Source organism: Miniopterus natalensis, chromosome 9, assembly GCF_054644295.1.
Source record: "Miniopterus natalensis isolate mMinNat1 chromosome 9, mMinNat1.hap1, whole genome shotgun sequence".
Taxonomy (NCBI): domain Eukaryota; kingdom Metazoa; phylum Chordata; class Mammalia; order Chiroptera; family Miniopteridae; genus Miniopterus; species Miniopterus natalensis.
The window spans coordinates 56,441,494-56,457,962 of NC_142089.1; the positions used below are offsets into that span (position 1 = coordinate 56,441,494).

The following is a 16,469-nucleotide window of genomic DNA, read 5'->3' on the forward strand; positions in this document are numbered from 1 at the left end:
TCTGCGTTCCGATAGACAGATGGGGGCTGGGGTCCAAAGATTAAGAAGCTCAGAGCCACAGAGCTAGTGAGTTGTGGACCCAGGACTGGAGCCCACATCTGTCTGTATCATTCTAAATCTCTCACCAGGGCCCTGTACTCCCCAGAAAAAGTCTACTTGGCTCCCTACTGCCAGCCAGTACATGGTTAGCTTGTAACAACATGGATTCTAAGTGTGGGAACTCATCCTGGAAGCCCATCCAGAATGTCCGACTTCGGCCTGAAGAATTGAGTATTCTGTGAAAGGTCAAGGTGGTGGCTCTGCATAGACCCCTAGCCCACAATGCCCTCTCATTTCTCTGAACTTCAATTATATTTAGTTTGAAATGGTTTATGCGATTCACGTGCCATGCTCTGTGAACACCCTGAAGTGAGGGAATAAGCCTTATACCTCGAGCCTCTCAGGGTCCAGCATTCACAGCAGTTGGCTGACTGATTGCCGATTCACCTGGTGCTTTCCTGAGGGCTTGCTAAATGTGAAAGTTGACTTGAGTTAGGTTGACTGAGACGAGATGACTAGACTTAAGGTTTACATGCTACAAAATTAAATAAAAAAAAAAATAGCGGCCCAAGCAGTATTACATAGTGGTTTCAGACTAGTGCCCCTCAGACTTTAGTGTGTATGTGAATTACCTGATTACACATAGAGCTATCCAGTTCACCCGATTTAGAAAGCAGGCACAAAGTAGACAAAAGTATTACAAATAAGCAAGTGGAGGAGGGGAGTAAAAAGACTCAACTTGTGGGGTTCATATCCCATTTCCAAACCTTCTTGCTGTTCCCAGTCCCTTTGCTTTCCGGGCAATGAGGAACAGTAAAGGTACATAGCAGCTACCCTGATTGAATACTTATAAAGTGCTTGGCACTGTTCTTGCTGCTTTAAGTATGTTATGTAATTCTCAATAGTACCCTACAGTAATTAGATCACTGATGATTAAAAAAAAAAAAGCAGTTACTCCTTTACTTTTACACTGGAAGAGTAGTATTTTTGGTTCATCTGAGACCAAAGTCTCGGGTTGAATGGTTCCTTGACACTGGGTAGCAAGGGAGCATTTTGGGGATGCCTAAGCTTGAGGTCTGGGTGCCCATAGTACAAGAAGGATAGAGGTGTGCTCAGAAAGCATTGGCAGGATGAGGCCCACCACAGGTGGTCTGTGCCCTTAGTACTTGCCTCATGGAGCAATTAAATATATTTAACAGCTGATCCTACTTCAGCTAGTACCTAGTTGCAAAGTACTTGAAAATTTTAGCAAATTTCTGAAGTCAGCCTCTGCCTTTTCCCTAGGAACTCTCCAGGAATTTTCCCACCTGCTGTCTAGGAGGAAGGCCCCACCCTAGATTTTTGTCTTGATTGAGGTTAATTAATGCTGGTAGTGGAGCCATCTCCTAAGGGCTAAAAGGATTTAAGGTAGTCTTCTGGGAGGGAAACCCCAAAACAGTGCTGGAATTGCAAAAGTGTAGGAGTTTGCCAGGTGAGCTGGGGGAAGGCAGATAAAGCCCAAGAGAACACCTTTGGACAAATTTTCATTATGACTTGGAAACAGAAATGGGGTAAACGGAGGTGCCTACCTTCTTAAGGCCTGCTGTGTAAGAAGAAACCAGCCAGTGAAAGAATATTAGTTGTCTATTAATTGCTCTATTAACATACATCAGTCTTTTTCCAGGCTGCCGGGACAGAACAATTGTTTAACTTTTGGTGCTTGTAGAATAGCTGGTGTTGATAAGGCATCCCAGATGACTGTATTACTTAGTAATCTTGTCTGTACATTTTTTCACTGGGCAGATTTTCCGAATAGAATGCTGTCAGCTTTCCGGAAAACAGAGTTTGCATTTTCATCCTGAAATTGGGTAGGGGAGTGTGGAGAAGAAAAGCATGGTTCAGATCAATAAGAAAGACCCCCCCCCCATACTCTTAAACAACAGGTGGTTTGGACCTGCACGGTCAACTCCTTCACGCACTGCCTGGAATTGCAGGCGGCGCGCATTCCATTCCAGGGTCCCAGGGACCTGCTGCTGAGAAGATCGGGGAGCCCGGCCGTCAGTGTCCTGGATCATGGGGGCTCCTGCCGGAGAGGAGACTTCAGTGTCAAAGGGCTGATGGGCTTCAAGGTCCAGGGAAATTAGCTTTCGCCCCCCCTCTTTCTGCGTCTACCTCTACGCGTCCCACGACCACTCCCACCCTTGGGTTCACGGGGGTGGAGGGCAGTCAGGAGGCGGGGTTACCTCTCCCGCGACCCGGGTTCTCCCCCGGAGCCCCCAGAGGGGCTATTTTTAGTGGTAGCCGCGCGCTCCAGCCGCCCCGGGCGGAGCTGCGAGGCCGCAGCGGCCGCCGCGCGCAGGGAAGCCTCGGGCTCTCCGCGCATTGTCAGGGACGGCGGGGGATCCGCGGACCCGGCCCGTTCCCGGGGCTGAGCCGCCAGGTGGGCGGGTCCGAGGCCCGAGGGGCCCCGCGGGGAAGCGGCGGGAGGGTTTTTCTCCCCACAGCCCGAAGAAAGTGCCCGGCGGCGGGCGCGGCGCTCCCCGGCCGGCGGCGGGCGCGGGGTGGTCTCTGCGGGAGGAAGTTCCCGGGCGCGGCGGCTGCGTCACAGGGGGGCTGGGACCGCGCGGTGGGCTGGCGCGGCCGCGGCGACCCCGGGGCCGGGCGCTGGGCGGCGCTGGCTGCCGCTGGCCCGGCTGCGCGCGGGGCGGCGCTGGAGGCGGCTCGGTCCGCGCCCCGGAGGCGGAGAGGAGGAGGGCTGCGGGGCAGGGGCGTTAGCTGCGTCCCGGCTCCGAGCCCGCGAAGAGGGCGAGAGGGAGGCGCCGCCGTGGCCGCGGCCGCAGTGCTCCGGGCGCGACGAGCCATGAGCAGCGGCCCCGCGGGCGACCCCGCTGTCGCTGGCCGCCGCTGAGCCCGGCCGGGAGGCACCTCGCGGCGCCCCAGCACCCTCGGCGGCCGACACCCTCGCGCCCAGAGGTAAGGGCGGGACCGCGGAGGGATGGAGAGGGGCGGCCCGCAGGGGACCGCGGGGCTCGGTCCGCTAGGTGCGCCGGGGCCAGGGCTCCCCCTGCCTGGTCCCTGCCTGCCCCGGCGCTCGGGCGGGCGGAGCGCGGTCGCCTGCCCGGCGTGTGGTCCCTGGAGCCCCGCGCTGCCAGCTAGGGCTCGGGGACCCGCCAACCCCTACCCCACCCATCCCGGGCTTCCGGGCGCGGGTCCCCCGCCTGGCGCCGAGCGCAGCGCGGCCGCCGCAGGTCTGCGGACTCGGGGGGTGGGGGTGGGGGTGGGGGTGGGGGACAGGGGAAAACGGGGCCGCGGCGGGGCACGATCGTGGTTCTTTACGATCTTAAAAATCCCGGAGACCCCGGGGCCTGCCCCTTCTGGTGTGCTGTCCCCTTGCCACCCCCGAGCCCCTGAAGTTAACACTTTGGTGGCAGAGGAATTTGAAGGTCCCCGAAGGGACCGAGAGCGTGATGCCGCCGCCTGGCAGGACCCGAGGGGAGACCGGGCTGAGCCGCGCGCGGGCCCCGCGGGCCAGGTGTCTAGGCCCGGGGCTGAGGCCAGGGCGCTGCGGGAGCCCCGACCGGGCGCGCTGGCCTTTCCCCTTTCCAGCCGGTTCCCGGGAACGAGGCGCTCAGGGATGCAGCGGGCACCGCGGCAACCTCGGGATGCGCTCCGTGGGCGCTCATTTCTTTCTTCCCTCCCTCGGCCCGGTCCCCTCCCCCCCCCGCCGGCCGGTGCGCCTCCGACTCCGGTTCCTTCGGAACAGAGGCGCCCAGCCCGCATCCGAGGACGGGTGGCTCAGGGTTAGGGCCGAACTGCACCTGGTTTCAGATTCTTTTAAAGCATTGAAAACTCCCAGCAAACCAGTGGGGAACCCCTCCCAAGCCCCCGAGCTCCCTAAAGTGAGAAAGAGGCACCCGCCCGTCCTGCGGGGGCGCGGGCGCGGGCGGAGGGAGGCTCCGTGGCCGGAGGTATAGGTGGAGAAAATGGCAGCCCTGCCCGAGCCGCACGCTTCTCGGCAGCCCTCCCAGATGTGGCCCATGCAGCCTTCGCACGGGCCACACTCGGGCCTGGTCTGTGCACTCGTCGCCTAAGGCGTGCACAAGACTTCTCCACAGACAGGTCCTTCACAATGCCCTCGAGGTGAGAGAGCAGAAGCAGGGGTCCCCCTTTAGGTGGGCACCACACTGAACCGCCGCCAGGGCCAATCTTTACAGGACGTGCACATTCTCTCCCTGTGTTTTAAATGATTTGTGTAAACTCCAAGTGAAAGTTGGACTTCACAAAATTTGCTCAGCTTTTGTGAAGTTCCATGGGTTGGACGTGTAGACATAGATTAACGGGCTAGATGTGTACAACTGTAATCTGTGATGTTTGCATTCCTCTTCCACTTGTTGAAATAGGGGTGTAGGAACCCTGGTTTGCTTTACTTGGGAGTCATTAACTTAAACACTCTAGGTTAGCTCGGTTGTTTGTTTTTGAGGGGAAGATGGGGCGGGCCTGCAAGGATGGATATGTTTTATGGTTCAGGGAAGAGATGTTGACCATGGATAGGGCCCACTGACAGCAGTCATATCAGAGAGCATGTTTAACAGTTTTCTTAGTAATAGAATTATCAAAGCCTTTGTTAATGGTACTAATTCCTTATTCCTCAGATTGACTAAGCACTTAATGCAATGTGTTTTTAGAAGACGATGCTTTTAGTGAAAAAAAGTACACGGACTGTAAGAGAAAAGAATGAATCATTTTCCACTTATATGAAGTTTATCAGTTTATCTTTTAAAAAGAATGCAAAGTTAGCCATATTTTAACTTCTAAGATATCCATCCAGTTTTTACCAAATTGTCGTTATGGTTTTTAAATGGTGTGTAGTATTTTTAAGTTATAGTCACCAATAGCATTTTAATAAAGCCCAAGTTTAAAAAATGGGTGGAAATTTATAACTATTTTGTCCAGCATTGTGTTAATGATTTAATATGGTACTATAATATAGTCTAGCTGCTCTAGGTACCTGACACACATTATCTCAGACTCACAACAAACCCTTAAGGTAGATGATGCCATCCACATTTCACATAATAAAGAGGCTCAGAGTGTGTGACTTGCCCAAGACCATTCAGCTAAATTAATGCTTGAATGAAGCCAAGCCTTTTTAGCCTTAATGATGTACTTTTCCATTATCCAAAGCTCCCTCTTTCTTTTTCCTACATAACTGTATTGTTAACATTATGGCTGTATGAAAAAAACCGAGGTCAAGGAAGTAAAGTCACCTGTCCAGGATTTTTCGTGTAACTAGTATATAGCAGAATTCATATTTGGAATCAGGGCCATGTTTCCCAAACCTTGCCACTGATCTCTATTAAATGACCGATTAAGAGCTTAACCTAATGGACGTGTCACTTCTGCTCATCAGCTGTTCTCATTCACATGACAGTGATGGACTGATGGACTATATACATTACACTTTCAAAGACTAGCTGTATCTCCACCCCTGGATCACTTATGAAAGCATGTTGCAAACAGCAAGGGTAAAATTACTGTGGAGGCATCCTTGAATCCACTTTATCTTAAAATATAAATCATCCTAGATTGGCATGGGGTAAAGAGCATAGTCTCAAGATAAGAAAAGCTGATATCAAATTCTGGCTTTACTGCATGGTCGCACTGCCAGCTAATTCACACTATTCAATTTCTACGAGCCCCAGTTTCCTCATATGTAATGGGATTCATAAAGCCTACCTGGTGGGATCATTGTTAGGATTAAATGTAATATTGCATTAAAAAAGCAGTTCCTGTCACCTCGTAGGTGCTTAGTAAATGGTACGGATGAATACCCCTGTATCCTGGTTAGTCCTAATTGAAATTTCTGCTGTATTTCACTTTTTGTATATTTCATGTGTATATAGTGATTCGTCACTGCTGTCTGTGATTCACTCTTCATATGGCTGCAGAAAGGTCTTATCCGGTTTTTAGCATCTTTGACTTTTGAATCACATTCTTTTTTCGTAGTACTGACTTATACATGTTTACTCACCTTTTGTAGTTTTTCCTTTGTTCCACTCTGCACATTTTTTAGAACTTTACTAGCCGTGTTTCAATCGGTTGGAATTTGTATTTTTTGGCAAAAACACTTTCCTGTTTTCTGCCTCTCCTGATTTCTCAGCCTTGCTTATCTCTTGTGGAAGGCACCATGACAAACCCAGAGTCTGCCCACCACACACCCCACCCTTAACTGAACCTCTACTGGCTGAAATTCTACATCTCCCTCGAGGCCCACCCTAAATGCTACATCCTATCTGAGCTCATGCACCTTGCATTTTAAGTTCTTTTTTCACTTTTAATTCAGGCAACAACATGTACCCCTCATGCATTAAAACAATTTTTGTTTTGTTTTGCTTTTTTAGTGATTTGCCTAAGGAATATCCTATGAAAGACTATAAACTCTGAGGACAAGGACATTTTTCTATTTCTTTACAACTTCTGCTTTGTATAAAACTTATATGGTTTCTACTTCCTGACCGAAAGATGAGTCAGATCTTCTGAAAGAGATTCTTAAAGTAATTAGGAAAGACACTCAAATTATTTATCTCTGGTACATGATTGTTAGTGGCACCCTCCTCTTTATTTTGAGACTTGTCCATCGCAGCCTTCTCCACCAGTGTGACTGGCATTCCATTTACTGGAAGGGCATAGTTCTTAAACAAAGCCTTGGCCATTAGGTACCATGTAAGATGGTGCATTTTCATGAGTAAATTGCTCCCATGATGATACGATAACTGCCTTAGATGTAGGTATATTGAGCACGCCAACAATGTTTGAGTGTTTGGCCTTTTAGATGGGCTAACAGTCCAGATGGACCTCTTTAATTAGGAATCAGATTTATCTGAAGGAACATTTACCTTAGAAGATTGAGAGAATAAGAAAGGAGGATTTCAAACCCCTTTGCTTGGAAATAAAATTAACAGTGGCACAGTGTGTTGGCTACAACCAGAAGTGACCTTAATGAGAGAATTAGCACAGAGAAAAGACCCAGACAGTCTCACCACAAATATGAGAGGTGAAAGAAATAAGAAGGAGGAGTTAAAAGCAGTGAAGCACGACTGTAGTACCATATGGCAGGCCTGCTTGATGTTGCTCATTTTTGGACTATAGAAATAGGAGGTAGGGGGCATGCATGAGACAGCCCATCAGTGACTCTCAACATTGATGTTTCTAGCTCTCCCTCTCCCTTTCTGTCTCTGAAATCAATAAAAACATATTTAAAAAAAAGAGAAGAAATAGGAAAGAGACTGGGGGGTCAAGGTGGGCAAGAGAAACTAGTGTGGCCTTGAACTTCTAGTACAGTAATGTACTCCCATTTGATTCCAGGGCTGGCACAGACGGACCGGAGGGGTAATTTCAGAGCTTTGCTTAAAGTAGTTTGTCAAAAGCATATTGAAAGTTTTCTTAATAGTCAAAGGTAGAGAATAACTGAACTCTTTTCCAATATCAGGCATGAAACAAATAACCCAGGCTACCATAGAAGTATAACACACTGTCACAGATTCTAAGAGTGAATTTAGGATTATTCTCTGGTGTTGGATGGGTGTCCTTTTAAAATATGGTTCTGTAGTTTACAGTGTATCTAACTGTGAATGGCAGTTGGTAGAGAAATGACAGTATGGGTTCAGAAAATGAATAGAGTTCAGAAAAGAAAAGGGAGAATTGGCAAAATTAAAAATTTTTAAGTGAAATGATTTAAAGCTTAGAGAAGTAGCTGAAAGGGTTTCAAATGACTGAAGTCTTTTGAGTCAAAGGAATCCAGGAGAACTATATGTTCTTTAAAGAAATGCTCTAAGGACTCAGAAGAAAAAAGAAGAAAAAAAGCTATTCCCATACTGGACAAGGGTAGGAAGGTAGAGCCAAGAGGAGACTTCCTTGTGCTAAACCAAAAAACTGCCCCAAGGGCTTGCAACCCTGGAAAGAATACAATGGAGCTCGTACAAAAGTGCTTTTCAACCTTTCTTTCATGATTGCTCTCCCTCCCCAAGCCTATTTTAGATGAATTAGAATGTCATAGATACATTACATATCTGTTTATGTAATGTGGTCTTAGGGCAGGCTACAAACCATTATTTAAGAGCTTTTTACCCTGCTCCCCAGAACCAGTTTTCCACACAGGCAAGATCACCCCCCTATTGGTGTAACCTGATTCTGTATTGTTAGAAACTCCCCAAAGAGCCATATGGAGTAAAAGACATGAAGAATAGTATATATATTTGTATGGATGCATATGGTACATTCATTAACAAATTCTCTGGAATTAGATTGCTTTTATTTGCCTTATAAAAAGGCATACATTATTGGCTCTTAAGCTGAAATACATATGTGAAAAATATAAGGCTTCTTATTGTCCCGGTTGTACCTTGGCAAAATTATTAAATTCATAAAGTTATCTTCCCAAGCCTCCTCTACCCACATTCTTATTTTTCCAGGGCGGGAAGCCTTCCCCAGACTTTAAATGCTCAACATCCTTTATTTACTTGTCTTATGCTGGGAAGACTCTGATATTAGCCATTCATGTGACTGGTCAATTATATAAATATAAGTGAGTTTGTCCTTATTAGAGCATTTATATTTTAAGCCACTTATTTATAAATGCGAAACAGTATGTTTCCTATCAAAGGGATTTTCGCTCATAACAAGTAGATATTTGGGGAGGGTGGGGCTTCTGAAGTCATTCGGAGCTTTTCATTTTCGGTTCTGTGCTTCGGGCCCCGGGGGAGCATCAGCCTGGGCCCTGCTGTCTAAGCTCGGGCGGCGTGAGGGTTAGAGGAGCCCGGTTTCTCTGCACTATACGGGCTCCTTTCAGCGGTTGGAGCCTGCTCCCTCTTGCTTCCTCCCTTCCCCCTAAAACAGCTCATCTTATCCTCCAGGTTTTATCTTAATCAAATTGACCTTCTCCCTTTCCTTTACCCCACACTTCAGAAGTGTCTTTGCTTTTCAGCATCTTTTTCCTTAGTTTGATTTTTAGAGCTGCAGTGAACTTCCATGAGGGCAGAGGCCGTATTGGCCGTATCTGTCTGTCTGTCTTCTGTGTGCACAGCACCTGCACGGTGCCTGGGACATAGCTACTCAAGAAAGAGTTGTGGATTAAATATTAATGATATTCATGATATATTTTATAGTAACGTTTCTAACCTACCATTTTGGGTTGTATCCATTTCCTTTTCTGTTATTTTTAATTCTGGTAATGAAATTTGACATTGCAATTAGAAGTTGTCCTTCTTAGTAGAGTCATGAAATATATATACAAAGATATTTCTATATGTGATTAGAAATTAGGGACAGGTATTTTATAAAATATAAAGTCAGGACAGCAAAGTAAATCCTATGGAAAAGTCACTAAATAAGCTAAATATATGGAAACTCATGGGTCCTGTGAGTTTTCCCTGTGTATCTGAAGAATTTGTCAAATCATTAAAAATTACTAACTAGTCTTTCTCAAATATCTTAGAGATTTATGAAAATTAGAAACAGGTTCAAATATCTTTTTTAAAAATGGGAAAGATATAACCTATAGATCTTGCTTGTGGAAAATACTATAGAAAATTATTTAGCTAATAACACCTTGTATTTTAAAAATAAATATGAGGTTAGCTTCATTAGGAAAACACTGTCAGGCTAATTCATATTATCTCCCTTGACATTAGCAAGGTTATATCCTTAATGTTCTTTTCAGCAAAGTTAGGAATTATTGTCCTGCACATACAACATTCTAGTTAATGCACAATCATGTGGATCCCTAACCAGAAAGTAGTTAAAGTTGAGAAGCTGGCAACTGGAGGTATGTCTAGGGTTTGGACCTGAGTTGCGTGTTTAGCATTTTATCTAAGGGTCTGGTTGCATAATAGAAAACATGTATCTGGTATTTCTATACCTGGCTCCATGGCAGAGAGAGCAACATGGTGTGGAAGCAAGGATTGGAAATGAGCTTGGCAAAATGAAATGAAAGAAAATAAAGTAATTAAAAAGGAAATAGTGAAAACTAAGCAATGAAATTCATTTAAGGTAAGTACAGGGTTGTACCTGGAAGAAAAACAAATAAACCAACCATACAAATATACTAGATTTTTGTTTGTTTTGTTTGGTTCATTTCTGTATCACTGATATTTAGAATAATATCTAATATGTAGCAAAGGATCAGTGAATATTTGTTTAATGAATAAATGAATGAAGCACAAGATAGAGAAAGGCTAACTATATGCCATGAATGCAAAAGTAAAATTATTCTTAAGAAGATGATGATAAATAACTAGTAGACTGAATTGACTGTTAGAAAAAACTTTTGAGACAAATCATTTATGAGGATACGTTAAAGTTTTATTTCAGTCTTATATAAAAGAGGAAAGGTTTCTAATACTCCAGTTCAAAAATTCATTCATACTAGGGACATTTTATAGGAATAGTGGATAGTTAGATATCATTGTTAGACTAGATAAAAATGTGGGTTCAAGGTCACTAGACTCTTGACTGCAGTTGACAATTGACTTGGTGTCTCTTTAACTGGTTTCCACTGGCAAGTCTTATCCCCAGTCAACATTATACAGGAGGCTAGCTAGTGCAATAAAGGGGGGGGGGGGGGACCTAAACATTGCAAAGGAAGAACTAAAAATATCTCTTTTTATAAACTTAGGATTAGAAATTAGGATTCTACATCCTAAGGACAGTGAAGAAGACTGACAGAAAAAAACTGATTTATTTGAAATTTGGTGTTGAAAGAGACCTCTATCCTGAACCAGAAAGACAAACAGGTGGGTCTCAGAACAAATTAAGCCTGAAACTTTGCTGGAGGCAAAAATGACACAACTGAAGCTGTCCTACCTAGGGCACATTATGAGAAGGCAGAGTTCTTTAGAAAAAGCAATAATGAAAAATAGAAGGGAACAGGAAAAGAGAAAAACCAGATAGGAGTCTACAGCAGCTGAGCAGGGCTGTTGAGGACAGAACTTTATGAACATCACTCATTGATTGAGTCACCAGGAGTTGGGGCCAACTCAGCTACACATACCACGCATCCTAAAGAGTCTGCAAAGCAACGACTAAAAATAAGTGCCACACTCCTCTTTGATTGACACCCGGCTATTTAAAATTTACAAACAAAATATTAGAAGTAAGTCTGTTTTAGTCCGCCCTTGTACATAAATGTGAAGATTTTACTTATCTTGAAAGGGTATCTAATAATATAATCACATTAATAACATTTTACCTATTAACTTTTTTTTTAACTTGAGAGCTTTCCCCATAAATGTGAATGCGACAAACAGAACAGCCTACTGTTGACCTAATTAAATAATTAGGAGTAAATCAATTAAAACTAATTATTTCCAGCATCCCTTTTACTTGTTAGTTCCACATCCGGGATTATAATGTGGGGAGCAGAAACATGGCTATTTAGCGTGTATTAAATGTTTTGAATATAAAAAAAAACCTTTTTTATTGCTCCAAATTTAGAACATAATCTTAAAGCAACATTTTTAAATGTCTTTGGATAACAATATAGATGCCCAGTGATAATGAAAGGTCATACTGGTGGTTGGCTTATTAACTAGAAACAACTAAATCAGATGGTACTTAAGAAATCTCAGAATTTTAATTTCTCTAGAGGCCAAGAATCTCTTATTTTGCTTTTTGCTCTCAGTTATTTATAAATTGGAAATATCAAAAACCACAAAAACAAGAAAGTTAATTGCCCCTTCTGAAAGAACACATTTGGATTGGGTGAGGAAATAACTTTTGTCATCTGGGTAGAATATACAGTAAGTAAATAATTTATAGCTTCATATTGAGAAAGGGCCATCTCAAAAATAATTTTTCTTTCTGAGTTACCAGTTATCTATTCTATTAAGCTACTTTAAATTTTATCAATATGTGCTACTTATATAAATCACATAAGCTAAACAGTGGTGGATGACATAGTGTTAAACTTCAGTTTTCAAGATAACATTTTATAAAGTATGTGATTATACTCTTATTTGAGTGTTAAAAAGAATAAAATATATTTATGTATAGAGATATGATACATAGGTTTAAATTATCACATGATAGTATTTTGCCAATAGTATTCATAATTACTTAATTTTAATGTTAATCCCAGGTCTTAAAATTAATTATCTTGAATTACAATTTACATTGTCACTTAAAAGAGAACTGTGACATTCATGGTTTCACTTACTGCAGCAGTGCCTGAAATATACAACCATTAAAGAAACAGGCTAATAATAACTAGTTATGATTCAATGTGTTGAACATATCTACAGAAACTTAAATTTTTAGTGTAAATAATGATCTGACTTATGAGACAAATATAAGGAATTTAGTAACTTCCCTTAAATAGACATCCTATTAGAGAACGCTTAGTCATGCATGAACTAAAATACATTTTAACAGCTTTATTGAGATATAATTTACTTACTATAACACTGATCTGTTTAAAGTATACAATTAAATACTTTTTAGTGTAATTATAGAATTTTGCAATCGTTACCATAATTTAATTTTGAAATATTTTCATTGCCCTAAAAAAAGGTTGTACCCATTAGCTATCACTACTCACTATACTCTTGACTTCACCCAAGCACTAGACAGCCTCTAATCTATATTCTGAATCTATAGTTTTGTCTATTCTAGACATTTTATATAAGTGATATCATATAATATGTGACCTTTTGTAACTTGCTTCTTTCACGTAGCACATATTCAAGGTTTATCCATGTGTCAAGTTATACCATGTATCAATATGTTATTCCTTTTCATTGCCAGGTAATATTCCATTTTATGGATGTACCGTATTTTCTTTATCCATTCATTAATTGGTGGACACAGGTTGTTTCCACTTTGGGCTTTGAGGAATAGTTCCCCTAATAACATTCAGATACAAGTTTTTTTGTGGACATATGTTTTCATTTCCTTTGGATAAATATGTATAAAAGTGGAATAGCTGGATCATATGGTATCTCTGTGTTTACCATTTTGATGTAAATGAGGTATAATTTTTGCATCATCTCTCCAACTAGAATAAAGTCAAAGCTAAGACATTTAAACAAAATTATTTGATTTGCCCCGGTATTCCTCATTATCAGGAACATCAACCGAACACTGAATTTTATATAATTCCATTGTACTTTGCAAAGTACTATTAAAGCACTACTAAATTACCATGGATTAAAGTTCTAGTTCAGAAATCTAGAAAGAGCAGATGAAGGCTAACCAGATAGCTATTTGCATATTTTTTGGTTCCTTATTCTTAGTGACCTGAATACTACTCATAAACTCCAAGTTTCCCTTTTGTGCATTGATTTCCCTTTTTTTGTTGTGGGACACTGGGGCAATAAATATTTTTCATATTCCCTTATTCTAGATATTTATAAGTATTTATTAGCTTCTGCCTGGGATGTGTGAACTCCATTCATTTGAGGCTTTAGAATCCTGTTAATTTCTTTCTGGAAAGAGGCAAGGCACCTTTAAAAGTAAAACATCTTTCGTTGGTTCTGTTGCCTGGGATGGTGATGGAGGGACTATCTCGATAAACTGTAGATTTCTATCTGTTTTGGTCTATTTAGAACTATTCTTTTAATTCACCATCAGACCAAGACCTGGCAAAATTTTCCCTTAATTTCTCTTAACTCCTTATGAAATCACCCAGGCATATTTTCCCTTATTTTTTTCACTTCAATGGAATCCACTTGTTTCAGAAGGTGTTCTCTTAGCACACAAAGGACAAATTCCTATGAGCACTTAGCCTTCACTCTTAGAGGTGTTCTAAGCCACTGAGAAGCTGTAGGTCTAGTAGGGGGCCCAGGAACTCACTGACCGCAACAGCACAACACTATAAATAACCACTTACAGACACAGACAAATAGAAAACCTCTGAACCAATTCCTACATGCAACTTTAACTGTAAGGCAAATGCAAATACAAATGCAGAAATGTGCACAAACTCGGTGCAAGCAAAACACAAAGCGACTTGAGACTTTTGTGAATGCTGTCAAAGGGTAATTTTCAGAAAGTTACGCATGACTCTTAAATATAAAATGACATGTCAAAGAGCTACTCAGTTCCTTGATGAAGGAGCTGGCGGGGTGGCAAAGTGGGTTCCAAGAGCGTTCAGGAATTATTTGAAAAACTTAGAACAACACTGCTAGGTTAGATACAAAACTAAGCAATGTCCTTCAGGCCAGTGAAAAACATGTTTTGGGTTTGCTTACTCACTGGACAAAAGACAAGTTGATTTAATCAGTAGTAATTAGCAAGTTAAAGAAAAGTATATTTCCCTAAATCATCCTTGGAGGGGCCAGTAAAACAGTTCTTCAGTATTACAATGAAAGGATAGTCTGCCTTTCCTTTGCCTCGTTCCCGTTTTAGACACCATTTTTCTTAACAATGCATGCTTGCTCATTCTAAAGTTTCCTTTTAAGGGCTTTGGTTGTTTCTTAGTAATATAACAGACATTTAGTTGTGGAATGTGCCAAATATGAAACACTGGCCATGGGAGTTCTCAAACTTAAAACATGGGACAGAAACTTTGGGTTCTGTGCTTGACTTTCTTTTCTGGGCATCCCTTATGTCACTCAGTTATCAAAATACCTCTTTAATCTCCTCCTGGGAAGGGGTTCTGTTTTAATTCCAACCCCAAGTTTATTCAATTTTAGGGCCCAAGCTATCAACTTAGATGGTAAATCATCTTAAACCCAGCAGAACAAGAGTCCTTTCAGATGACCATTAGACTTTGACATTCAAGCGCTCAAATAGCTGTGGATCAGCAAAAAAAAAATTAAAAAATCCAAGATTAGGAGAGATACACAGAGGATCTCAATAGCTTAAATGCCATGAAGTTCCTTGATCCAGAGGCTGCCAACAGCTTCTATTCCTTTTGAGATGAGTAACTCCCCACGGGACCTCCAAGAACCACCACAACAGGGATTGGCCAACTGTGGCCCAGGTAGTTTGGGCCTCCAATGTGTTTTTGTATGGCCCACTTGCTGAGATTGGTTTTTAAATTTTTGAAGGGTTTAAAATATTTTTAAAAGAATATGCAACGTAGACCAGATGTGACCTGTAAGGCCTAAATATTTACTATCTCTCCCTTTATAGAACAAGTCCACTGATCCTGCATTTAAAAACAACATTGATAGCTGTGTCATTAGCATGTATCAAAGTTTTATAGCAAATTTCTTGTAAGGTAAAAGCTCTCTAGTAGGCTAATTCAAAGATTTTCTCTTGGTAGGAACATTTTATAGGAAAAGAGAATGGTTAGAAAAATGTTAGATTTGACATCAAAAGAAAATAATATTTGGTTAAAGGCCATTGAACTCCTGGTTGACAGCTGGTCAACTGCCTGAGTGATAACTAATTTCCCAGTTTCTTGATGTCATTAAAGTTCATGAGACTCAATTACTTAGGCATGTATCAGGAACACTGATTTCTTTCTGAGAGGAGGTTGCAAGTTATACAGATTTGGGACACTTTTTTCTTTTGTAATGTAAGTAATCTGTTAGTATATTTTAAAAGCATACACTGGAATGCAGTAAAAGAAAAGCAGACTCTAGGGATCTTCTGATGCCACACTAACTCTTACAGTTTAATTTAAGGCTACATAACTAATAGGGAGGTGAAAAACTTGGGAGAGAGAGAGAAGACCATCACAGAGGATCAGAGCATTGGAAAATTGCATCTGTGTGGGACAAATGGAAAACATTGGCATGTTTCGGCTAAGATGAGAACAAGGTGAAGTTTCATAATTACTTCCAAGGGTATGAAGGGCTCTCCAACTGAATATTGTGATTGTACATCTCTTCTGAAAAGAGAAGTTTCACCTGTGGCCTAAGGATTTAAAAAGAAGAATTATCTGACATCAAGTCATCAGCCTTTCCACAAATTTTCATAGAGGCTGGGTCTCTGGGAGATTTCAAAGCCACGGTAGAGTTGGTGCTCTCTGCCGTGGGTTGAGTATGATCTTGCCTAAAGGTTGAGCCAGGTAACCCCTTGAGATGAGACATGTTTTTTAATTCAGGACCATACAGGCTGCAGAGTACCACCAGATAGGCTGTCCTTTGATACTAGGAACCAGCCACTGTCCCTGGGACGTAACTGTGATAGAAAGGTTAGGGTAAGCAAATATACGGGTGACAAAGATAAGGAGAACAGGGAAAATATGCGCAAGTATTTCAATATCTGGAGAGGAAAACAATTAAAAATATGGCTCATAAGGCAAAGATCTGGAGGAGGGGAAGGAGCCATTTATATGTGAGGAAAGAGAGATCCAAGCAGAGGGAACACTAGTAAAAAGGCATATCCCTGGCATGGGGGAGGAACAGCAAGAAGGCCCGAAGGCCAGAGTGGGTGGAGGGCCCTGAGCGAGGGCAAGAGTAGTCATTATTTAGAGAGGGTGTGCTGGGCTCATTAAGTGATTTGTC

At 42.4% G+C, this 16,469-nt stretch overlaps 1 protein-coding gene across 1 annotated transcript in view; it reads left to right on the forward strand.

Moving 5' to 3' along the window:
- Positions 1 to 2,931: 2,931 nt before the first annotated feature.
- LRRC8C (leucine rich repeat containing 8 VRAC subunit C) overlaps positions 2,932 to 16,469 on the forward strand; it is a 77,034-nt gene continuing 63,496 nt past the window's right edge. The window contains exon 1 of the mRNA XM_087820576.1: positions 2,932 to 2,991. The gene's annotated coding sequence lies outside the window, so the exon portion shown is untranslated. The remainder of the gene's footprint in view (positions 2,992 to 16,469) is intronic.